Source organism: Scyliorhinus torazame, chromosome 24, assembly GCF_047496885.1.
Source record: "Scyliorhinus torazame isolate Kashiwa2021f chromosome 24, sScyTor2.1, whole genome shotgun sequence".
NCBI classification, from domain to species: domain Eukaryota; kingdom Metazoa; phylum Chordata; class Chondrichthyes; order Carcharhiniformes; family Scyliorhinidae; genus Scyliorhinus; species Scyliorhinus torazame.
This window is the reverse complement of record NC_092730.1, coordinates 50895484-50921454: the sequence shown is the minus strand read 5'-3', so window position 1 is coordinate 50921454 and position 25971 is coordinate 50895484. Positions and strand designations below refer to the sequence as shown.

Here is a 25971-nt window from a genome sequence, read left to right as displayed (position 1 = left end):
TTTTATGAAGAATCTCCATAGCGGCATTGCCCTTGTGCTCGACGCTTCTATTTATAAAGATTGGTCCCGGATGTCTATTGTTCTGTTCGCAGCGGAGGCCAACAAACCAGAAAGAACCAAATTGACCCAATGACCCCGATAAGAAAAGCAAGGGACAAAAAAGAGTTTCTTTCGATTTTACTTTAACAACCAAACCAAATTGAACAGGAATTAAGAAGCCCATTGAGTTGATAAAATACATTTTGCTTGGGAGGTAATGGTAAAATGGTGTCAGCGGCACGCTGACCACCGGCTGGCTCGTTGGTCTAGTGGTATGATTCTCGCTTAGGATCTTCAGCTGCCATAAAATGAGAGAGATCCCGGGTTCAGATTGCGGACTGTGCAAATAACTTTTTAAAATCTGTACGATCGATATGGTGCCATTGACTGAACTCGGGAGTAGTTTGGAGGAAAGGGAGGGAGGGAGCGAGGGTCATGCTTAGAGCTTAACCACTTCTTCACGCCAGTTCTTCAGCTGCCAACAGTACAGTCGAGGTGACCCAGTTGACCTCTTCCAGAATCCTCCTCTGCCGCTTCCACTGGATGAATTTCCTCATGTTTGTCCACTGGGGGGGTTCTTCGGCTACTTGTCTGTGAAAGCAGCACCGGAAGCAGCTGTGGAGACAGATTCCAATCTCCAGGATGCAACTCTCCAATTGGATACTTCACTTTGATCAGATCTTACACTCTCGTTTAGAGAATCATTGAATAGTTACAGATCAGGCGAAATCCATTTTGCCCACCGTGTCCACGTTGGTCGCCGAGAGCTGGCGGTAGTCCCGTGATAAAAACAGAAAATGCTGGAAAATCCCAGTAGGCCTGGCAGCATCTGTAGAGAGGGAAACAGAGTATGAGGAGCAGGGTCATACTTGACTCGGAACTGTAACTCTCTTTCTCTCTCCACAGATGTTGCCAGACCAGCCGAGTAATCCAACATTTTCCAATTCTCTTTCAGGATTTTATGAAGAATCTGCATTATGAAGAATGTGCTCGACGCTTCTATTTATAAAGACTGGCCCCGGATGTCTATTGTTCTGTTCGCAGTGGAGGCCAACAAACCAGAAATAACCAAATTGACCCAATGATCCCGATAAGATAAGCAAGGGACAAAAAATAGTTTATTTGGATTTTACTTTAACAACCAAACCAAACCAAATCAACAGGAATTAAGAAGCCCATTGAGTTAATAAAATAAGCTTCGGTTGGGAAGTAATGGTAAGATTGTTTCAGCGGGACGTTGATCACCTTTGGTGATTCTCGCTTTGGCGATTCTCTCGTAGGCAATTCTGCTGCGATAAAATTCCAGAGGTCCCGGGTTCCAATCCCGGACGGAACCTGCAAAGCACTTTTTAACATCTGTGCGATCGATATGGTGCCATTGACTGAACGCGGGAGCAGTTTTGAGGAAAGGTAGGGAGGGACGTGTTTGGCGCTTAACCGCTCCTTGACACCTGTTATTCGGCTGCCCACAGTACAGTCGAGGTGAATCAGTTGACCTCTTCCAGAATCCTCCTCTGCCGCCTCCACTGAATGAAGTTCCTCCTGTTTGTTCACTGGAGGCGTTCTTCACTGAGTTCTGAATTTGGTGCATTGGCGTGCTATAGTGAGAGTTTCGTGACTGAGGGTGTATAAGGGTTAATTTTGATCTAAAGTCTAGTCTTTCTTTTATTTAGTTAATTAATTTAAAAGTTCCTGTTTGGTTGAGAAGGTGAATTTTCAACGAGCTTTAAACAAAGGTTCTACTTGTCGGTACTTGCAGCTGGAGCTTATTAATTAGCTAATTGGATTGTGCCAGTCTCCAGAGGCTAGATTCACAGTATAAAAGTGATCCAGCTACAGTGCACACTTTGTTTGCTCTGAGTGATGAATTTGGTGCATTTGACTGCTACAGTGAGTATTTGGTGACTGAGGGAGTTAGGTGAGGAGGTAGTAATGTGCTCCTTTAATTTCATTTCAGCAAAGAGCGAGAACGGAACCAGGAGTTTATAGAGTGTGTAGCTGACTGGGAGCAGAGTCAGAGGCCGGAAGTCCAGTTGATCCACAGGGCAGCTATATTCTGTAAGGCAAGAAGGGTTGGAGGCTAGGGCAGTTACATGCTCATCCTGTAGGATGTGGGTGGTGAGGGATACCACCGGTGTCCACGCTGACTGTACCTGAGGGAAGTGCACCCAACTCTAGCTCCTCAGAGACCGTGTTAGGGAACTGGAGCTGGAGCTGGATGAACTTCGGATCATCCGCGAGGCAGAGGGGGTAATAGAGAATAGTTACAGGGAGGTAAGCACACCCAAGGTACAGGACAAGAGTAGCTGGATTACAGTCAGGGGAAAGAAAACAAACAGGCAGACAGTGCAGGGATCCCTCGTGGCCGTTCCTCTTCAAAACAAGTATACCGTTTTGGATGCTGTTGGGGGTGGGGGGGGATGACCTACCGGGGGAAGGCCTTAGCGGCCAGCTCTCTGGCACTGAGTCTGGGTCTGGGGCTCAGAAGGGAAGGGGAGAAGAGAAAAGCAATCGTAATAGGAGATTCAATGGTTAAGGGAATAGATAGGAGATTCTGTGGTCGCGAGCGAGACTCCCAGAAGGTATGTTGCCTTCCGGGTGCCTGTGCCAGGGATGTCTCGTATCGTGTCTTCAGGATCCTTAAGGGGGAGAGTGAGCAGCCAGAAGTCGTGGTGCACATTGCTATCAACGAGGTAGGTAGGAAAAAGGGTGTGGAGGTAATAAACGGAGTTAGGCTGGAAGTTAAAAGCCAGAACAGACAGGGTTGTCATCTCTGGTTTGTTGCCGGTGCAACGTGATAGCGAGGCTAGGAATAGGGAGAGAGTGCAGTTAAACACGTGGCTGCAGCAATGGTGTAGGAGGGAGGGCTTCAGGTATTTGGATAATTGGAGTGCATTCTGTGGGAGGTGGGACCTGTACAAGCAGGATGGGTTGGATCTGAACCAGAGGGGAACCAATTTCTTGGGAGGGAGGTTTTCTAGTAATCTTCGGGAGGGTATAAACTAGTTTGGCTGGGGAATGGGATCCGAATTTGTAGTCCAGCAACTAAGGTAGCCGATATTCAGGACGCCAAAGCGTGTAATGAGGCAGTGGGGAAGGGAACACTGACAAAGGAGAGTACTTGCAGGCACGGAGATGGGTTGAAGTGTGTATACCTCAACGCAAGAAGCATCAGGAATAAGGTGGGTGAACTTAAGGCATGGATCGGTACTTGGGACTACGATGTGGTGGCCATCACAGAAACCTGGATAGAAGAGGGGCAGAAATGGTTGTTGGAGGTCCCTGGTTATAGATGTTTGAATACGATTAGGGAGGGTGATAAAAGAGGTGGGGGGTGGCATTGCTAATTAGAGATAGTATAACAGCTGCAGACAGGCAGTTCGAGAAGGATCTGCCGACTGAGGTAGTATGGGTTGAAGTCAGAAATAGGAAAGGAGCGGTCACCTTGTTGGGAGTTTTCTGTGGGCCCAAATATTAGCAGAGATGTGGAGGAACAGATTGGGAAACAGATTTTGGAAAGGTGCAGAAATCACAGGGTAGTAGTCATGGGTGACTTCAACTTCCCAAACATTGAGTGGAAACTCTTTACAAAGAACTAAGAACAAAGAAAATTACAGCACAGGAACAGGCCCTGCGTCCCTCCCAGCCTGCGCCGATCCAGATCCTTCATCAAAACCTGTCGCCTATTTTCCAAGGATCTACTTCCCTCTGTCCCCGCCCGTTCATGTATCTGTCTAGATGCATCTTAAATGACGCTATCGTGTCCGCCTCTACCAGCTCCGCTGGCAAAGCGTTCCAAACACCCACCACCCTCTGCGTAAAATACTTTCCACGCACACCTCCCTTAAACTTTCCCCCTCTCACCTTGAAATCGTGACCCTTTGTAATTGACACCCCCACTCTTGGAAAAAGCTTGTTGCTATCCACCCTGTATATACCTCTCATAATTTTGTAGACCTCAATCAGGTCCCTCTTCAACCTCCGTCTTTCCAACGAAAACAATCCTAATCTACTCAACCTTTCTTCATAGCTAGCACCCTCCATACCAGGCAACATCCTGGTGAACCTCTTCTGCACCCTCTCTAAATCATCCACATCCTTCTGGTAATGTGGCGACCAGAACTGCACGCAGTATTCAAACTGTGGCCTAACCAAAGTTCTAGACAACTGTAACATGACCTGCCGAATCTTGTACTCAATACCCCGTCCGATGAAGGCAAGCATGCTGTATGCTTTTTTGACCACTCTATCGACCTGCGTTGCCACCTTCAGGGTACAATGGACCTGAACTCCCAGATCAGTCTGTACATCAATTTTCCCCAGGACTCTTCCATTAACCGTATAGTCCGCTCTTGAATTAGATCTTCCAAAATGCATCACCTCGCATTTGCATGGATTGAACTCCATCTGCCATTTCTCTGCCCAACTCTCCAATCTATTTATATTTTCCTGTATTCTCTGACAGTCCTCCACGCTATCTGCAACTCCACCAATCTTAATATCATCTACAAACTTGCTAATCAAACCACCTATTCCTTCGTCCAGATCATTTATGTATATCACAAACAACAGTGCTCCGAGCACGGATCCCTGTGGAACACCACTAGTCACCTTTCTCCGTTTTGAGACACTGCCTTCCACCACTACTCTCTGTCTCCTGTTGCCCAGCCAGTTCTTTATCCATCTAGCTAGTACACCCTGAACCCCATACGACTTCACTTTTTCCAGCAACCTGCCATGGGAAAGTTTATCAAACTCCTTACTGAAGTCCATATATATGACATCTACAGCCTTTCTCTCATCAATTAACGTTGTCACTTCCTCAAAGAATTCTATTAGGTTTGTAAGTTATGACCTTCCCTGCGCAAAACCATGCTGCCTATCACTAATAAGTCTATTTTCTTCCAAATGTGAATAGATCCTATCACGCAGTATCTTCTCCAACAGTTTGCCTACCACTGACGTCAAGCTCACAAGTCTATAATTCCCTCGATTATCTCTGCTACCCTGCTTAACCAAAAGGACAACATTAGCCATTCTCCAGTCCTCCGGGACCTCACCAGTGCTCAAGGATGCTGCAAAGATATCTGTTAAGGCCCCAGCTATATCTTCCCTCGCTTCACTCAGTAACCTGGGAGAGATCCCATCCGGACCTGGGGACTTGTCCACCTTAATGCCTTTTAGAATACCCAAACTTCCCCCTTCCTTATGCCGACTTGACCTAGAGTATTTAAACATCCATCCTTAGCCTCAACATCCGTCATGTCCCTCTCCTTGGTGAATACCGATGCAAAGTACTCATTAAGAATCTCACCCATTTCCTCTGGCTCCACGCATAAATTCCTTTTTTTTTTTTGAGTGGGCCAATCCTTTCTCTAGTTACCCTGTTGCTCCTTTCTACGAATAAAAGGCTTTGGGATTTTCCTTAACCCTGTTAGCCAAAGATATGTCATGACCACTTTTAGAACTCTTTATTGCGCGTTTGAGATATGTCCTACTTTCCCGATATTCCTCCAAAGCTTCATCAGATTTAAGTCGCCTAGATGAAAAAGGTATGCTTCCTTTTTCATCTTAGCAAGTCTCACAATTCCACCCGTCATCCATGGTTCCCTAATCTTGCCATTTCTATCCCTCAATTTCACAGGGACATGTCTGTCCTGCACTCGAATCAACCTTTCCTTAAAAGACTCCCACATTTCAAATGTGGATTTACCCTTAAAGACCTGCTCCCAATCCACATTCCCTAGCTCCTTCCGAATTTTGTTATACTTGGCCTTTCCCCAATTTAGCACTCTTTCTTTAGGACCACTCTCGTCTTTGTCCATGAGTAATCAAATAGTTTGGATGGGGTGGTGTTTGTGCAGTGTGTCCAGGAAGCTTTTCTAACACAGTATGTAGATCGTCCGACCAGTGGGGAGGGCATATTGGATTTGGTACTTGGTAATGAACCAGGGCAAGTGATAGATTTTTCAGAGGGGGAGCATTTTGGAGATAGTGACCACAATTCTGTGACTTTCACTTCAGTAATATAGAGGAATGGGTGCGTGCAACAGGGCAATGTTTACAATTGGGGGGAGGGTAAATACGATGTTGTCAGGCAAGCGTTGAAGTGCATAAGTTGGGAACATAGGCTGTCAGGAAAGGACAGTGAAATGTGGAACTTGTTCAAGGAACAGGTACTACGTGTCCTTGATATGTATGTCCCTGTCATGCAGGCAAGAGATGGTCGAGTGAGGAAACCATGGTTGACAAGCGAGGTTGAATGTCTTGTTAAGAGGAAGAACGAGACTAATGTAAGGCTGAGGAAACACGTTTCAGACACTGCGCTGGAGGGATACAAGATAACCAGGAGGGAACTGAAGAAAGGGATTAGGAGAGCTAAGAGAGCGCATAGAAAATCTTTGGCGGGTAAGATCAAGGAAAGCCCCAAGGCCTTTTACAGAGATATGAGAAATATGAGAATGACTAGAGCGAGGGTAGGTCCGATCAAGGACAAGAGCGGGAGATTGTGTATTGCGTCTGAAGAGAGAGCAGAGGTCTTGAACGAGTACTTTTCTTCAGTATTTACAAATGAGAGGGGCCATATTGTTGGAGAGGACAGTGTGAAACAGTAAGCTCGAGGAAATACTTGTTAGGAAGGAAGATGTGTTGGGCATTTGAAAACGTTGAGGATAGACAAGTCCCCCGGGCCTGACAGAATATATCCAAGAATTCTATGGGAAGCAAGAGATGAAATTGCAGAGCCGTCTGCAATGATCTTTTCGTCCTCACTGTCAACAGGGGTAGTACCAGGGGATTGGGGAGTGGCGAATGTCGTGCCCCTGTTAAAAAAAGGGAATAGGGATAACCCTGGAAATTACAGGCCAGTTAGTCTTACTTCGGTGGTCGGCAAACGAATGGAAAGGGCACTGACGGATAGGATTTCTGAGTATCTGGAAAGGCCCTGCTTGATTAGGGATAGTCAGCACGGATTTGTGTGCGGTAGGCCTTGCCTTACAAGTCTCATTGAATTATTTGAGGAGGTGACCAAGCATGTGGATGAAGGTGAAGCAGTGGACGTAGTGTACATGGCTTTGACTAAGGCATTTGATGAGGTTCCCCATGGTAGGCTTCTCCAGAAAGTAAGGAGGCATGGGATAGTGGGACATTTGGCCAGTTGGATAACGCACCGGGTAACCGATATAAGTCAGAGAGTGGTGGTGGATGGCAAATATTCAGCCTGGACCCCAGTTACCAGTGGCGTACCGCAGGGATCAGTTCTGGGTCCTCTGCTGTTTGTGATTTTCATTAATGACTTGGATGAGGAAATTGAAGGGTGGGTCAGTAAATTTGCAGACGATACGAAGAGTGGCGGAGTTGTGGATAGTGAGGAGGGCTATTGTCGGCTGCAAAGAGACATAGATAGGATGCAGAGCTGTGTGGGAAGTGGGATATAGGGTTAACGTTAGGGTTCTTGGCTATGTGGAGGAGCAGAGAGATCTTGGGGACTATGGTCATAGATCTTTGAAAGTTGCCACTCAAGTGGATAGAGCTGTGGAGAAAGCCAATGGTGTGCTAGCGTTCATTAACAGAGGGATTGAATTTAAGAGCCGTGTGGTGATGATGCAGCTGTACAAAACTTTGGTAAGGCCACATTTGGAGTACTGTGTACAGTTCTGGTCGCCTGATTTTAGGAAGGATGTGGAAGCTTTGGAAAAGGTGCAAAGGAGATTTAACAGGATGTTGCCTGGAATGGAGAGTAGGTCTTTCGAGGAAAAGTTGAGGGGGCTCAAGGATGAGGGGCGACGTGACTAAGGTTTATAAGATGATCAGGGGAATAGATAGAGTCGACAGAGACTTTTCCCCCGAATGGAACAAACCATTACAAGGGGACATAAATTTAAGGTGAACGGTGGAAGATAAAGGGGGGATGTCAGAGGTAGGTTCTTTACCCAGAGAGTAATGGGGGCATGGAATGCATTACCTGTGGAAGTAGTTGAGTCGGAAACATGAGGGACCTTCAAGTGGCTATTGGATAGGTACATGGATTACGGTATAATTATATAGTGTAGATTAATTTGATTCTAAGGGCAGCATGGTAGTATTGTGGGCAGCACAATTGCTTCACAGCTCCAGGGTCTCAGGTTCGATTCCGGCTTGGGTCACTGTCTGTGAGGAGTCTGCACATCCTCCCCGTGTGTGCGTGGGTTTTCTCTGGGTGCTCCGGTTTCCTCCCACAGTCCAAAGATGTGCAGGTTAAGACCATAAGACATAGGAGCGGAAGTAAGGCCATTCGGCCCATCGAGTCCACTCCACCATTCAATCATGTCTGATTTCAACTCCATTTACCCGCTCTCTCTCCACAGCCCTTAATTCCTCGAGAAATCAAGAATTTATCAACTTCTGTCTTAAAGACACTCAACGTCCCGGCCTCCACCGCCCTCTGTGGCAATGAATTCCACAGACCCACCACTCTCTGGCTGTAGTTAGGTGGATTGGCCATGATAAATTGCCCTTAGTGTCCAAAATTGCCTTTAGCGGTTAATGGGTTATGGGGATAGGGTGGAGGTGTTGACCTTGGGTAGGGTGCTCTTTCCGGAAGCCGGTGGGCCGGGTGGCCTCCTTCTGCACTGTTCTGCAAAATTCTATGATAATCCATGATCAATCTAGGATACAGGTTGGGCTACTTGGCTGTGAAAGCAGCACCGGACGCAGCAGGAGAGAGAGATTCCAGTCGCCAGGATGCAACTCTCCAATTGAGCACTTCACGTTGCTCAGATCTTACACACTCGTTTCGGGATTCATAGAATGCTGACAGGTCAGGGTGAGTCCATTCCGCCCACCGTGTCCACGTCGGTCGCCTCGAACTGGCGTGTAGTCCCGTGTTAAAAACAGAAAATGCTGGAAAATCTCAACAGGCCACCACTTCCCCATTGACCCGGAAGTATTGGATCTTCCTGGGGTTGAACGTTTATTTGAAGAAACGTAACCTGGTGGAAGAAGAGTGAATGCCAGAAGTGAGATTCGAACCCACGCCTCCAGAGAAGGCTGCGACCGTATGGCAGCGCCTTCGACCGCTCCGTCATTCGAACGCTTTGTGGCAAAACACATGCTCCGTGCACAAATCGATTTAAATTCTATCTTCATCGTAATTTATTTTCAAACTTGATGCGCTTTTCCTATTTTTGTGCCCCAACCAGAGTGCTGTATCTGAGTGCCATTGTTCTCCAAGCCGCTGGGGTTTAACGAGCTTCTCATTGCTGCATTGATCAATTTGCTCCAATCAACATTGACGGAACTGCCGCCTATCTGTTCCTCACGCGAAGGTATTGAGAGTCTAAAAGATCTGAGCGGGGTGAAGTATCCAATTCGACAGTTGCATCCTGGCGACTGGAATCTCTCTCCACAGATGCTTCTGGTGCTGCTTTCGCAGACAAGTAGCCAAAGAACCCCTTCAGCGTCCAAGCAGGAGGACATTCATCCAATAAAGGCGGCAGATGAGGATTCTGGGAGAGGTCAACTGAGTCACCTCGACAATCCAGCCAGACAGACTATTTACAACAAGAGAAGAGGAATTTTACCTGGCGCCCCGGGATCAATATTAATTCCTCAACCAGACTCACAGAGCAGATTATCCAGCCATTAACTGGGTTTTTGCCTGTGGTGTTTTGCTGTGCCTACTTCAGCAGGAATCTGACGTCCTGAGGCCACCACTTCACCATGGAATGGGAGATAATGGATATTCCTGGGGTTGAACATTTTGCTGGAGAAATGTAACCTCGTGAGGAAAAGCTAATGTCAGAAGTGTGATTCGAACCCACGCCTCCAGAGGAGCCAACAACTTTAAGGCAACGCGTTCGACCGCTCGGCCATCCTGACGCGCTACGGCAAACCATATGCTCCGTGCACAACTCGATTTAAATTCTACCTTAATCGTCTGCTATTTGCGATTTTTATCAATGACTTGGAGGGGGGAGCTGAAGGGTGGGTCAGTAAATTTGCTGATGACACCAAGATTGGTGGAGTAGTGGATGAGGAGGAGGGCTGTTGTACGCTGCAAAGAGACATTGATAGGATGCAGAGCTGGGCCAGAAAATGGCAGGTGGAGTTTAACCTTGATAAGTGCTAGGTGATTCATTTTGGTAGAAAAAAATTGAATGCGGATTACAGGGTCAACGGCAGGGTTCTGAGGAAGCTGGAGGAACAGAGAGATCTTGGGGTTCATGTCCACAGATCTCTGAAGGTTGCCACTCAAGTGGATAGGGCCGTGAAGAAGGCTTATAGTGTGTTAGCGTTTATGATCAGGGGACTTGAGTTTAAGAGCCGTGGGATTATGCTGCAACTACACATGACCCTGGTGAGACCACATTTGGAGTATTGTGTGCAGTTCTGGTCACCTCATTATAGGAAGGATGTGGAAGCATTGGAAAGGGGGTAAAGGAGATTTACCAGGATGCTGCCTGGTTTGCAGGATAGGTCTTATGAGGAAAGGTTGAGGGAGTTAGGGCTTTTCTCTTTGGAGCGGAGGAGGATGAACATAAGAACATAAGAACATACGAACTAGGGGCAGGAGTAGGCCATCTGGCCCCTCGAGCCTGCTCCACCATTCAATGAGATCATGGCTGATCTTTTGTGGACTCAGATCCCCTTTCCGGCCCGAACACCATAACCCTTAATCCCTTTATTCTTCAAACAATTATCAATCTTTATCTTAAAATCATTTAATGAATGAACCTCTACTGCTTCACTGGGGAAGGAATTCCATAGATTCACAACCCTTTGGGTGAAGAAGTTCCTCCTAAACTCAGTCCTAATTCTACTCACCCTTATTTTGAGGCTACGCCCCCTAGTTCTGCTTTCACCCGCCAGTGGAAACAACCTGCCCGCATCTGTCGTATCTATTCCCTTCATAATCTTATATGTTTCTATAAGATCCCCCCCTCATCCTTCTAAATTCCAACAAGTACAGTCCCAGTCTACTCAACCTCTCCTCGTAATCCAACCCCTTCAGCTCTGGGATTAACCTAGTGAATCTCCTCTGCACACCCTCCAGCGCCAGTACGTCCGTTCTCAAGTAAGGAGATCAAAACTGAACACAATACTCCAGGTGTGGCCTCACTAACACCTTATACAATTGCAGCAGAACCTCCCTAGTCTTAAACTCCATCCCTCGAGCAATGAAGGACAAAATTCCATTTGCCTTCTTAATCACCTGTTGCACCTGTAAACCAACTTTTTGCGACTCATGCACTAGCACACCCAGGTCTCTCTGCACAGCAGCATGTTTTAATATTTTATCATTTAAATAATAATGCCTTTTGCTGTTATTCCTACCAAAATGGATAACCTCACATTTGTCAACATTGTATTCCATCTGCCAGACACTAGCCCATTCACTTAGCCTATCCAAATCCCTCTGCAGACTTCCGGTATCCTCTGCACTTTTTGCTTTACCACTTATCTTAGTGTCGTCTGCAAACTTGGACACATTGCCCTTGGTCCCCAACTTCAAATCATGAGAGGTGACTTCATAGAAATTTATAAGATAATGAGGGGGATAGATAGAGTGGACGTTCATAGACTATTTCCTCGGGTAAATGTAGCTGTTACAAGGGGGCATAAATATAAGATTCAGGGTGGGAGATATAGGAGGGATGTCCGAGGTAGGTTCTTTACTCAGAGAGTGGTTAGGGTGTCGAATGGACTGCGTGCTGTGATAGTGGAGTCGGACAATTTAGGAACTTTCAAGCGGTTATTGGATAGGCACATGGAGCACACCAGGATGACAGGCAGTGGGATAGCCTGATCTTGGTTTCGGAAAATGCTCGGCAAAACATCGAGGGGCGAAGGGCCTGTTCTGTGCTGTACGGTTCTATGTTCTATGTCCTTTCATTTCAAACTAGATTTGCTTTTCCTATTTTTGAAGCCCAGCCAGAGTCGTGCATCTGAGTGCCAGCCTTCTCCAGGCCGCCGGGGGTTAAGGAGTTTCTCATTGCTGCACAGATCAGTTTGCTCCAATCTACAAGGACAGAACTGCCGCCGACCTGTTCATCACACGAGGATATTGAGAGTGTAAGATCTGAGCGGCGTGAAGGATCCAATTAGTCAGTTGTATCCTGATGACTGGGATCTCTCTCCACAGCTGCTTCTGGTGCTGTTTTCACAGACAAGTAGCCGAAGAACCCTTCAGTGTCCACACAGGAGGAGGTAAATCCAGGAAAAGCGTCAGAGAAGGATTCTGCGAGAGGTCAACTGAGTCACCTCGACAATCCAACCAGACATGCTTTTTGCAACAAGAGAGGGGGAATTTTATCCAGGGTCCTGGGTTCAATATTAATTCCTCAGCCAGTGTCACTGAGCAGGTCATCCAGTCACGAACTGGGCTTCGGCCTGTGGGGTCTTGATGTGCGAATTTAAGTAGAAATCTCTTGTCCGGAGACAACCGCTTCCCCAATGAATTGGCGTAATTGGAACTTCCTGGAGTTGAACATATTGCTGGAGAACTGTAACCTCGTGGAGGGAAACTTAATGTCAGAAGTGGGATTCAAAACCATTGTCTCCAGAGAAAACTGCGACCTTAACGCAGCGCCTTCGACTGATCAGCCATCCAGCCGCGTAGTGGCAAACGATACGCTTCTGGCACAAAACGATTTAAATTATATCTTCATCGTCATTTCTCTGCAAACTCGATGTGCTTTTCCTCTTTTTGAAACCCAGCCAGAGTCCTGTATCTGAGTGCCATACTTCTGCAAGCCGCTGGGGGTTAAGGAGCTTCCTATTGCTGCATTGATCCGTTTGCTCCAATCAACAATGACCGAACTGCCGCTCTACCTGTTCCCACACGAAGGTATTGAGAGTCTAATATCTGAGCGGCATGAAGGGTCCAATGAGATAGTTGCATCCTGGCGACTATAATCTCTCTCCACAGCTGCTTCAGGTGCAGCTTTCACAGAACTGACAGATGACTGCCTCTCAGCAAGTAGGGTGGGGGCAGCTTCAGCAAGTCATACACTACGCTAAACACTGCACCTTTAACTGAGAAGCAGCAGAATTTGACTTCCCACTTACCTTTCCTGATTTCCTCACTCACCAAATTACCAAGTTTCAATTCTCATTCTGGATGTGTCTCACTCACTCAGGATGTGTCTCCTTGAACTGCGCAAAATCAGATGTGCTTTTCCTATTTATCAACTCCAGCCAGAGTCCGGTATCTGAGTGCCATCCTTCTCCAAGCCGCTGGAGGTTAAGGAGCTTCTCATTGATACATTGATCCGTTTGCTGCAAACAACAAAGTCCGAACTGCCCCCTACCTGTTACTCACACGAAGGTATTGAGAGTCTAAAATCTGAGCGGCGTGAAGGATCCAATCAGACAGTTGCATCCTGGCGACTGGGATCTCTCTCCACAGCTGCCTCTGGTGCTGCTTTCACAGACAAGTAGCCGAAGAAGCCCTTCAGTGTCCACACAGGATGAGGTACATCCAGGAAAGGCGGCACAAGAGGATTCTGGGAGACGTCAACTGAGTCACCTCGGCAATCCAACCAGACAGGCTATTTAAATAATGAGAAGAGGAATTTTACACGGAGTCGTGGTATCAATATTAATTCCTCAAGCAGACTCACTGAGCAGGTCATCCAGTCATGAACTCGGCTTCTGCCTGTGGGGTCTTGCTGTGCGAATTTAAGTAGAAATCTCATGTCCTGAGGCCACCTCTTCCCCATTGAATGGGAGGTATTGGATCTTCTTTGGGCTGAACATTTTGCTGGAGAAACGTAACGTCGTGGAGGAAATGTTAATGCCAGAAGTTGGATTCGAACCCACGCCAACAGACGAGACTGCGATTTTAACGCTGCGACTTCGACGGCTCCAACATCCTGACGCGTTGCGGCAAAGATATGCTCCGTGCACAAATCGATTTAAATTCTATCTTCATCGTCATTTCTTTTCAAACTTGATGTGATTTTCCTAATTTTGAACCCCAGCCAGAGTCCTGTATCTCAATGCCATCCTTCTCCAAGCCGCTGGGGGTAAAGTAGATTCTCATTACTGCATTGATCAGTTTGCTCTAATCAACTAGGACCGAACTCCCGCTCGACCTGTTCCTCACACGAAGATATTGAGAGATTAAGATCTGAGCGACGTGAAGTATCCAATTGGAGAGTTGCAACCCGGCGACTGGAATCTCTCTCTACAGCTGCTTCCGGTGCTGCTGTCACAGAGAAGTTGCCGAAGAACCCCTCCAGTGTACAAACCGGAGGACGTTCATCCAGTAGAGGCGCCAGAAGAGTGTTCTGGGAGAAATCAACTTAGTCACCTCGACTGTACTGTGGGTAGCTGAAGAACAGGTGTCAAAGAACGGAACAGACTGAAAGCAAAACTTTGATGCAAATAAAGAAAAAGGCAGATATGCTGCTGGCAAACAATGACTTGTTTCCGTTTGATGTAAGAGAGAATATAAATGGCAGATGATGGTTTCGATCCATGGGGTTATGGGCACAGCACGCTTCCGCTGCGCCACTCTGCTCTTTGTTGTGTTCTTTCGGGGTCGGACTTGAGGCAAAGTTTGAAGAAATCAGTGACAGCGTGATCAATGTTCCCAGAGAGGTGAAACTGCCGCCCGAAATTCATTCTATGACGGTGATTCCAGACACTCCCCACTTTCCCATCTGAACAACGTCACAGAAGAAATCACATCACCTTCACAGAACAACCATTGAGCACGAAAGTAAATTATCTGACCTATGCTGACCAGAATCAGTTTGCTCAAACGTGTGTTCCTGTTGAAAGAATAAATGAGGAAGTGAATAGTTGTGTGGCTACCGCAGGGCAGTAATGTTGCAGCTCCTGGTTAAGGAGCAGAGTGCCGCAGCGGAAGCGTGCTGGGTCATTACCCCGAGGTCGAGGAATCGAGGCAATTTTCTGCAATTTACATTCTCCCTAACACCAAAAGTAAACATAACGCACGCTCCTGTTTGCTGTGCACCAAATACCCGTCAGAATGTTTCTTGCAGTCTCATCCCGTCATTTGTCCCAGGAATGAATGAGACAAAATGACACATTACAACATTGTAATGCTCACAAATATGGAACCACGGAGAAAACGTTTTAAAATCTCTGCCGGTCTGACAGCATCTGTAGGGTGACAAATGAGCTAACGCTTCGAGTCCAGGTGACGCTTTGTCAAAGCTGGACTGGAAACGTTATCCAGGAGAACGACACAGAGGGGCAACATAGATATATAACGATATCCAGTAATCCCTCACATGGGGCAATAAGGAAATAAACCGAGTTCCCATCTTCCTCTCTCGGACGGATGTGAACAATCCAACCAGCACGACTTTTGAAACAAGAGAAAACCAATTTTACTCGGAGCTCTGGGATCAATATTATTTCCTCAACTAGAGTCACTGAAGCAGATTATCGAGTCATTAACTGGGCTTTTGCCAATGGCGTCTTGCTGTGCGTATTTAAGCAGGAATCTCCTGTCCTGCGACCGACGCTTATCCATTGAATGGGAGATATTGGATCTTCCTCAGGTTGAAAATCTAGCTGGAGAAATTTTACCTGCGGGGGGAAAAGTCAATATCAGGAGTAGGATTCGGACCCAAGCCTCCAGAAGAGACTGCGACCTGAATGCAGAGCCTTAGAACGCTCGGCCTTCATAGAACATAGAACGATACAGTGCAGTACAGGCCCTTCGGCCCACGATGTTGCACCGACATGGGAAGTCAAAAAACAAAAGCCATCTAACCTACACTATGCCATTATTATCCATATGCTTATCCAATAAACGTTTAAATGCCCTCAATGTTGGTGAGTTCACTACTGTTGCAGGTAGGGCATTCCACGGCCTCACCACTCTTTGCGTAAAGAACCTACCTCTGACCTCTGTCCTATATCTATTACCCCTCAGTTTAAGGCTATGTCCCCTCGTGCTAGCCATTCCCATCCGTGGGAGAAGGCTCTCACTGTCCACCCTATCTAACCCCCTGATCATTTTGTACGCCTCTATTAAGTCTCCTCTTAACCTTCTTCTCTCTAACGAAAACAACCTCAAGTCCATCAGCCTGTCCTCGTAAGATTTTCCCTCCATACCAGGCAACATCCTGGTAAATCTCCTCTGCACCCGTTCCAAAGCGTCCGCGTCCTTCCTATAATGAGGTGACAAGAACTGTACGCAATACTCCAAATGGGGCCGTACCAGAGTTTTGTACAGCTGCAACATGACCTCATGACTCCGGAACTCAATCCCTCTACCAATAAAGGCCAACACTCCATAGGCCTTCTTCACAACCCTATCAACCTGGGTGGCCACTTTCAGGGATCTATGTACATGGACACCGAGATCCCTCTGCTCATCCACACTTCCAAGAATTTTACCATTAGCCAAATATTCCGCATTCCTGTTATTCCTTCCAAAGTGAATCACCTCACACTTCTCTACATTAAACTCCATTCGCCACCTCTCAGCCCAGCTCTGCAGCTTATCTATGTCACTCTGTATCCTGCAACATCCTTCCGCACTGTCGACAACACCACCGACTTTAGTGTCGTCTGCAAATTTGCTCACCGACCCTTCTGCGCCCTCCTCTAGGTCATTTATAAAAATGACAAACAGCAACGGCCCCAGAACAGATCCTTGTGGTACGCCACTTCTAACTGAACTCCATTCTGAACATTTCCCATCAACCACCACCATCTGGCTTCTTTCAGCTAGCTAATTTCTGATCCACATCTCTAAATCACCCTCAATCCCCAGCCTCCGTATTTTCTGCAATAGCCTACCGTGGGGAACCTTATCAAACACTTCCTGGCGCGTTGCCGTCGAAATGAAGATCCGTGCATGAATAGACTTAAATTCTGTCTTCATCGTCATTTCATTTCAAACAAGATACGCTTTTCCTACTTTTAAACCCCAGCCTGAGACCTGTAACTGAGTGCCATCCTTGTCCAAGCCGCTGGGGTTAAGCAGCTTCTCATTGCTGCATTCATCAGTTTGTTCTAATCACAAGGACTGAATTCCCGCTCTACCTGTTCCTCACACGAAGTTATTGAGAGTCTGAGATCTGAGCGACGTGAAGTATCCAATTGGAGACTTGCATTCTGGCGACTGGAATCTCTCCCCGCAGCCACTTCCGGTGCTGCTTTCACAGACAAGTTGCCGAAGAACCCCTCCAGTGTCCAAACAGGAGGACTTTCAGCAAGTCGAGGCGGCAGAAGAGTGTTCCGGGAAAAGTCAACTGAGTCACCTCGACTGTACTGAAGGTAGCTGAAGAACAGGTGTCAAAGAGCGGATCAGACTGAAAGCAAAACTTTGATACTAATAAAGAAAAAGGCAGATGTGCTGCTGATGAATTGCCACTTGTTTCCGTTTGGTGTGAGTGAGAATATAAACAGCAGAGGATGGTATTGATCCATCGACCTCTGGGCTATGGGCCTAGCACGCCCCCACGGCGCCACTCTGCTCGTGATTGACTCTCTTCGGGGTCGGACTTGAGGCAAAGTGTGATGAAATCAGTAACAGGTTGATCAATGTTCCCAGAGAGGTGAAACTGCCGCCCCGAACTTCCTTCTATGAAGGTGATTCCAGTCACTCCCCACTTTCCCATCAGAACAACATCACAGAAGAAATCACATCACCTTCACAGAACAACCATTCATCACGAAAGTAAAATATCTGAACTGTGCTGACCAAAAGCAGTTGAGTCGGGTTCGATTCCTGGCCTTCGCAGTAATCGTTGTATTGGATGTTCTTGCGCCACATCGTTAGTTTCAGACTGAGGAAGACTCGCCAACAGCTTTTCACTCAGAATTTATGCGCCATTATTTAATTGAGATGTATAAGATGTCGGAAGGTATGGATAAAGGAGACGTGGCGTTGATGCTTCCTCTTGTGGGTCATTCTAAAACCAGAGGTCATGATCTGAGTATAAGAGATCGCAAATTTAAAACCGATTTGAGGAAAAACTACGTGTCCCAAATGCTTGTGATTCTGTGGAATTCGCAACCCCACAGTGCGTTGGATGCAGGGAGAGTGAGTAATTGTAAGGAGGAGTTAGAGAGATTTTTATTGGTAAGGAGTTGAAGGTTTAGGAAGTGCGTGCAGGACGGTGGAGTTGAGGCCTCGATGGGATTTGCTAAGATCACATGGAAGGTGTTAGACTCAGGAGGCTAAATTGCCTACTCCCGCTCCTAGGTCATGTATTCTTGGGAGAAGGTGTTCTGGCTGATATCATAAACGATCTCTTGGTCTGTAACATTCTAAGTAGCAGCTGAGGAACCTTTCAGCCATGATGGAATGACGGGCAGATTCGATGGATCGACTGGCTTAATTTTGCTTCTATACCTGATGAACTTATCTTTTTGGCGCGACTTCATGCCTTTCAAACTGAAGGAAAGAAATCGTTTCCAACACAGAATTTATGCGCTATTAGGGCGGGGAGTGAATAAAGTCAATTCCTCGTCATTTTGTCATGTGGTTTGAATATGGAAAGTGTTCGAGTATTCACCACCTCCAAGCCCTTAAACAAAAGCTAAAAATCACAGCAATTTTACTTCACCCTCATGAAGTGGACCAGACAGAGACGCTACAGACACGTTACAGACGATGATGGGATACGGACCCACGAGCGCAGAGCACAAAGGGTTACGGTGCATCCCCTTAACCACGTGGTACAACTCCTTCACTTCATGGATCTTTAATATTTGATCTTCGCACAGACATGGAACCCCTCCAATGTACAAATAGAAGGAATTTCATCTGGGAGAGGTGGCAGAACTTAATTATAGGAGAGGTCAACACGGAAACATCGACTTTCCTGTGTTCGGCCGAAGACGAACAGGTGTCAACGGGTGGTTAAGCACCAACACGTCTGTCTTCGTTCCTCCCTCCACTAACCCAACTCGATGCAAAAGGCCTGAAAAATTGGAATAGATTGACACATCAGTTATTGCAGATCCATCATGGAAAAATTAGCCCACTTCCGAGAAACACTAGATGAAAATTTGACGAGGATGGGATTCGGACCCATGTTTTCAGAGCACAATGGACCAGCAGTCCATCGCCTTCACCATTCGGCCACCACATTACAGGCACGCATCCGCTAATACGTTTAAATTCGGTTCGCATCCATGAACTGATGGAAATTATCTGCCTCTTTCTATTCAACCTGGTGTCCAAAATTTGAAATGGAGCGATGGTGGTACAGTGATGAGCACAGCTGCCTTTCAAACAGTTGATCTGGGTGCGATTCCCAGCTATGGCAGTAATAGTTGTATTGAATGTTTTTGCACGACATCGTGAGTTTCAAACTGAGGAGTACTGGCGGACAGTTTTTCATTCAGAATTTATGCGCCATTATCTAATTGAGATGTATAAGATGTCGGAAGGTATGGATAAAGTAGACGTGGAGTTGATGCTTCCTCTTGTGGGGCATTCTAAAGCCAGAGGTCATGATCTTAGAATAAGAGATCGCAAATTTAAAACCGATTTGAGGAAAAACTACGTGTCCCAAATGCTTGCGATTCTGTGGAATTCGCAACCCCACAGTGCGTTGGATGCAGGGAGAGTGAGTAAATGTAAGGAGGAGTTAGAGAGATTTTTATTGGTAAGGAGTTGAAGGTTTATGGAGAGCGTGCAGGACGGTGGAGTTGAGGCCACGATGGGATCAGCTAAGATCACATGGAAGGTGTTAGACTCAGGAGGCTAAATTGCCTACTCCCGCTCCGAGGTCATGTATCCTTGGGACAGGGAATTCTGGCTGGTATCATAATCGATCTCTTGGTCTGTAATATTCTAAGTAGCAGCTGAGGAACCTTTCAGCCATGATGGAATGGCGGGCAGATTCGATGGGTCGACTGGCTTAATTTTGCTTCTATACCTGATGAACTTATCTGTTTGGCGCGACTTCATGCCTTTCAAACTGAGGGAAAGAAATAGTTTCCAACACAGAATTTATGCGCTATTAGGGCGGGGAGTGAATAAAGTCAATTCCTCGTCATTTTTTAATGTGGTTTGAATATGGCAAGTGTTCGAGTATTCACCACCTCCAGACCTTAAAGAAAAGTTAAAAATTACAGCATTTTTACTTCACCCTCATGAAATAGACCAAACAGAGACGCAACATACACGTTACAGAAGATGATGGGATGCGGACCCACGAGCGCAGAGCACCACGGGTTATTGTGTATCCCTTAACCTCGTGGTACAACTCCTTCACTTCATGGCACTTCAATATTTGATCTTCTCACATACAAGGAACCGAGGCACCCCTCCAATGCACAAACAGAAGGAATTCCACCTGGGAGAGGTGGGAGAACTTAATTATAGGAGAGGTCAACACGGAAACATCGACTCTACTGTGTTCGGCCGAAGAAGAACTGGTGTCAACCGGCGGTGAAGCCCCAACACGTCTGCCTCCGTTCCTCCCTCCACTAACCCAACTCGATGCAATCTGGCCTGAAAACCTGGAATAGATTGTCACATCAGTGATTGCAGATCCATCTTGGATAAATGAGCGACACTTCAGAGAACCAGTGGATGAAAATTCCACGAGGATGAGATTCGAACTCACGCGCGCAAAGCACAATGGATCAGCAGTCCATCGCCGTAACCACTGGGCCACCACGTCCCACGCACTCAGCCGCAAATACGTCTAAATGCGGTTCGCATCCATGAACTGATGGAAATTATCTGCCTCATTCTATTCAACCTGGTGTCCAAAACTTAAAATGGAGCGATGGCGGTACAGTGTTGAGCATAGCTGCTTACCAAACAGTTGACCGGGGATCTGTTCCCGGCCATCGCAGTAATAGTTGTATTGGATGTTTTTGCGCCACATAGAACATAGAAAAATACAGCACAGAACAGGCCCTTCGGACGACGATGTTGTGCCGAACCTTTGTCCTAGATTCATCATAGATTATCATAGCATTTACAGTGCAGAAGGAGGCCATTCGGCCCATTGAGTCTGCACCGGGTCTTGGAAAGAACACCTCCACCCAACACTAAGGGCAATTTTGGACACGAAGGGCAATTTATCGTGAGTTTCCAACTGAGGAACACTGGCCAACAGTTTTTCACTCAGAATTTATGCGCCATTATCTAATTGAGAAGGAAAAGATGTCAGAAGGTATGGATAAAGTGCGGAGCACAATGGATTAGCAGTTCATCGCCTTAACCACTCAGCCACCCCGTTCGCAAGCTCGCACGTCTATACGTCTTCGTTCATTTTGCACCCATGAACTGATGGATTATATCTGCCTCGTTCTATTCATCCTGGCGTTCAATATTGAAAATGCAACGATAGTGGCATAGTGGTGAGCATAGCTTCCTTCTCAGCAGTTGAACAGTGATCGATTTACCGCCATCGCAGTAATAGTTGTATTGGATGTTTTTGCGTGACACCGTGAGTTTCAAACCGAGGAAGACTGGCCAACAGTTTTTCACTCAGAATATATGCGCAATTATCTAATTGAGGGGTATAAGATGCCAAAAGGTATGGATAAGGTAGACGTGGAGTTGATGCTTCCTCTAGTGGGGCATTCTAAAACGCGAGGTCATAATAAGAGATCGCAAATTTAACAAAGATTTGAGGAAAAACTACTTCTCCCAAAGGCTTGTGATACTTGTGGAATTCGCAACCCCACAGTGCGTTGGATGCAGTGAGAGTGAGTAAATTTAAGGAGGAGTTAGAGAGATTTTCATTGGTAAGGCGTTTCAACTCCTTACCAATAAGGAGAGCGGGCAGGACGGTGGAGTTGCAGCCACGATGGGATCAGCCAAGATCACATGGAAGGTGTTAGGCTCAGGAGGCTAAATTGCCTACTTCCGCTCCGAGGTCATGTGTTCTCGGGAGGAGGTGCTCTGGCTGATATCGCAATCGACCTCTTCACCTGTAACATTGTAGATAGCAGATGAGGAACATATCAGCGATGATAGAATGGCGGGGCAGACTCGAAAGGTCTAATGGCTTAATTCTGCTCCTATATTTTATGAACTTATCTTTTGCGCGAATTCGTGAGTTTCACACTGAGGGAAAGAAACGGTTTCCAACTCAGAATTTATGGGCAATTATGGTAGAGAGTGATTTAAGTAACTTCCTCATCGTTTTTTAACGTTGTTTCAATATGGAAAGCGTTCTACTATTCACCACCCGCCAAGCCCTTAAACAAAAGCTAAATATCACAGCATTTTTATTTTATCCTCATGAAGTTGACCACTTTACAGACGAGGATGGGATTGGAATTCACGTGCGCAGAACACAATGGATTATTGTGCATCACCTTAACCACGTGGTATACCTCCTTTACTTCATGGAAATTTAATATGCGATCTTCACACAGACAAGCAGCCGAAGAACCCCTCCAGTGTACAAACACGAGAAGGTTCATCCAGGAGAGGTGGCTGAAGAGAATTCTGGGAGAAGTGAACCCGGTAACCTCGACTGTACTGTGGGTAACCGACGAAGAACTGGTGGCATTGAGCGGTTAAACCACAAACACGCTTGCCTCCATTCGTCCCTCCTCTCGCCCAACTCGATGCAATCCGGGATGACAACTTTGAATAGACTGTCACATCAGTGATTGCAGATCCATCTTTGAAAAATGAGTCCCACTTTCGAGAAACGGTGGATGAAAAATCGACGAGGATGGGATTCGAACCCACGCGTGCAAAGCACAATGGATTAGCAGTCCATCGCCTTAACCACTCGGCCACCCCGTCCCGCAAGCTCGCTTGTCTATACGTCTTAGTTCATTTTACACCCATGAACTGATGGATTATATCTGCCTCGTTCTATTCATCCTGGTGTTCAATATTGAAAATGCAGCGATAGTGGTATAGTGGTGAGCATCGCTGCATTCTCAGCAGTTGAACAGTGATCGATTTACCGCCATCGCAGTAATAGTTGTATCGGATGTTTTTGTGCGACACCGTGAGTTTCAAAACGAGGAAGACTAGCCAACAGTATTTCACTCAGAATATAAGCGCAAGTATCTAATTCAGGGGTATAAGATGCCAAAAGGTATGGATAAGGTAGACGTGGAGTTGATGCTTCCTCTAGTGGGGCATTCTAAAACGCGAGGTCATGACCTTAGAATAAGAGATTGCAAATTTAATAAAGACTTGAGGAAAAACTACTTCTCCCAAAGACTTGTGATTCTGTGGAATTCCCGACCCCAGAGTGGGTTGGATGCAGGGTGAGTGAGTAAATTTAAGGAGGAGTTAGATAGATTTTTAGCGGTAAGGAGTTTAAGGGTTATTGAGATCGGGTAGGACGGTAGAGTTGAGGCCAGGGTGGGTTCAGCCAAGATCACATGGAAGGTGTTAGGCTCAGGAGTCTAAATTACCTTTGGATCCTCGCTGTCTTCAGGGGATGTCCCGGAGGACTGGAGAATAGCCAATGTTGTTCCTCTGTTTAAGAAGGGTGGCAGGGATAATCCCGGGAACTACAGGCCGGTGAGCCTTACTTCAGTGGTAGGGAAATTACTGGAGAGAATTCTTCGAGACAGGATCTACTCCCATTTGGAAGCAAATGGACGTATTAGTGAGAGGCAGCACGGTTTTGTGAAGGGGAGGTCGTGTCTCACTAACTTGATCGAGTTTTTCGAGGAGGTCACTAAGATGATTGATGCAGGTAGGGCAGTAGATGTTGTCTATATGGACTTCAGTAAGGCCTTTGACAAGGTCCCTCATGGTAGACTAGTACAAAAGGTGAAGTCACACGGGATCAGGGGTGAACTGGCAAGGTGGATACAGAACTGGCTAGGCCATAGAAGGCAGAGGGTAGCAATGGAGGGATGCTTTTCTAATTGGAGGGCTGTGACCAGTGGTGTTCCACAGGGATCAGTGCTGGGACCTTTGCTCTTTGTAGTATATATAAATGATTTGGAGGAAAATGTAACTGGTCTGATTAGTAAGTTTGCAGACGACACAAAGGTTGGTGGAATTGCGGATAGCGATGAGGACTATCTGAGGATACAGCAGGATTTAGATTGTCTGGCGACTTGGGCGGAGAGATGGCAGATGGAGTTTAACCTGGACAAATGTGAGGTAATGCATTTTGGAAGGGCTAATGCAGGTAGGGAATATACAGTGAATGGTAGAACCCTCAAGAGTATTGAAAGTCAAAGAGATCTAGGAGTACAGGTCCACAGATCACTGAAAGGGGCTACACAGGTGGAGAAGGTAGTCAAGAAGGCATACGGCATGCTTGCCTTCATTGGCCGGGGCATTGAGTATAAGAATTGGCAAGTCATGTTGCAGCTGTATAGAACCTTAGTTAGGCCACACTTGGAGTATAGTGTTCAATTCTGGTCGCCACACTACCAGAAGGATGTGGAGGCTTTAGAGAGGGTGCAGAAGAGATTTACCAGAATGTTGCCTGGTATGGAGGGCATAAGCTATGAGGAGCGATTGAATAAACTCGGTTTGTTCTCACTGGAACGAAGGAGGTTGAGGGGCGACCTGATAGAGGTATACAAAATTATGAGGGGCATAGACAGAGTGGATAGTCAGAGGCTTTTCCCCAGGGTAGAGGGGTCAATTACTAGGGGGCATAGGTTTAAGGTGAGAGGGGCAAAGTTTAGAGTAGATGTACGAGGCAAGTTTTTTACGCAGAGGGTAGTGGGTGCCTGGAACTCACTACCGGAGGAGGTAGTGGAGGCAGGGACGATAGGGACATTTAAGGGGCATCTTGACAAATATATGAATAGGATGGGAATAGAAGGATACGGACCCAGGAAGTGTAGAAGATTGTAGTTTAGTCGGGCAGTATGGTCGGCACGGGCTTGGAGGGCCGAAGGGCCTGTTCCTGTGCTGTACATTTCTTTGTTCTTTGTTCTTTGTTTGTACCTCCTCCCGCTCCGAGGTCATGGGAGTAGGTGCTCTGGCTGATATCGCAATCGACCTCTTCATCTGTAACATTGTAGATAGCAGATAAGGAACGTATCAGCGATGATAGAATGGCAGGGCAGACTCTAAAGGTCTAATGGCTTAATTCAGCTCCTATATTTAATGAACTTACCTTTTGCGCGAATTCGTGAGTTTCGAACTGAGGGAAAGAAACGGTTCCGACTCAGCATGTATGCGCAATTAGGGCAGAGAGTGAATTAAGTAACTTCCTCATCGTTTTTGAATGTGGTTTCAATATGCAAGGTGTTCTACTATTCACCACCCGCCAAGCACTTCAACAATTGCTACATATCACCGCATTTTTATTTTATCCTCATAAAGTTGACCACGTTACAGACGAGGGTGGGATTGGAATCCACGTGCAATGGATTATTGTGCATCACCTTAACCACGTGGTCCAACTCCTTTACTTCATGGAAATGTAATATGCGATCTTCTCACAGATAAGTAGCCGAAGGACCCCTCCAGTGTACAAACAGTAGAAGGTTCATCCAGGAGAGGTGGCTGAAGAGAATTATGGGAGAAGTGAATATGGTAACCTGGACTGCGCAGTGAGTAACCGAAGAAGAACTGGTGGCGTTGAGCGGTTAAACCCCAAATACTGGCAGATACAATCACACAGTCACAAAAAGTGACATACACTGACAGGTACTAAGACACACTCACAGTTAGTGAAATATAGCGATACGCATAATCACACACTCAGAGACAGTCTCAGAAACAGATAGATGCAATCACACACTCAGACAGTAACAGATACTGACAGATACAATCACACACTCATAGACTGTAAGCAACGCTGACAGATACAATCAGACACTCACAAATAGTATCAAACATTGATAGATACAATGATAACGCACAGACAGTGACACACGCTGATAGATCCAATCACACACTCACAGTCACAGACACTGACAGATACAACCACACAATTAGAGAAAGCGACAGGCACTGAAAGATACAATCACACACCCACAGACACTGAAAGATGCAATCGCACTCTTCCGGACAGTCACAGACACGGAAAGACGCAATTG

At 46.4% G+C, this 25971-nt stretch overlaps 2 non-coding genes across 2 annotated transcripts; both read right to left on the bottom strand.

The window, feature by feature from the left end:
• Window positions 1-20558: 20558 nt before the first annotated feature.
• Window positions 20559-20648, bottom strand: trnas-gcu (transfer RNA serine (anticodon GCU)). The gene has a single exon. It is a non-coding gene; the product is annotated as a tRNA-Ser (tRNA).
• Window positions 20649-22659: 2011 nt separating this feature from the next.
• trnas-gcu (transfer RNA serine (anticodon GCU)) lies at window positions 22660-22741 on the bottom strand. Its single transcript has one exon. It is a non-coding gene; the product is annotated as a tRNA-Ser (tRNA).
• Between the last annotated feature and the right edge of the window lie 3230 nt (window positions 22742-25971).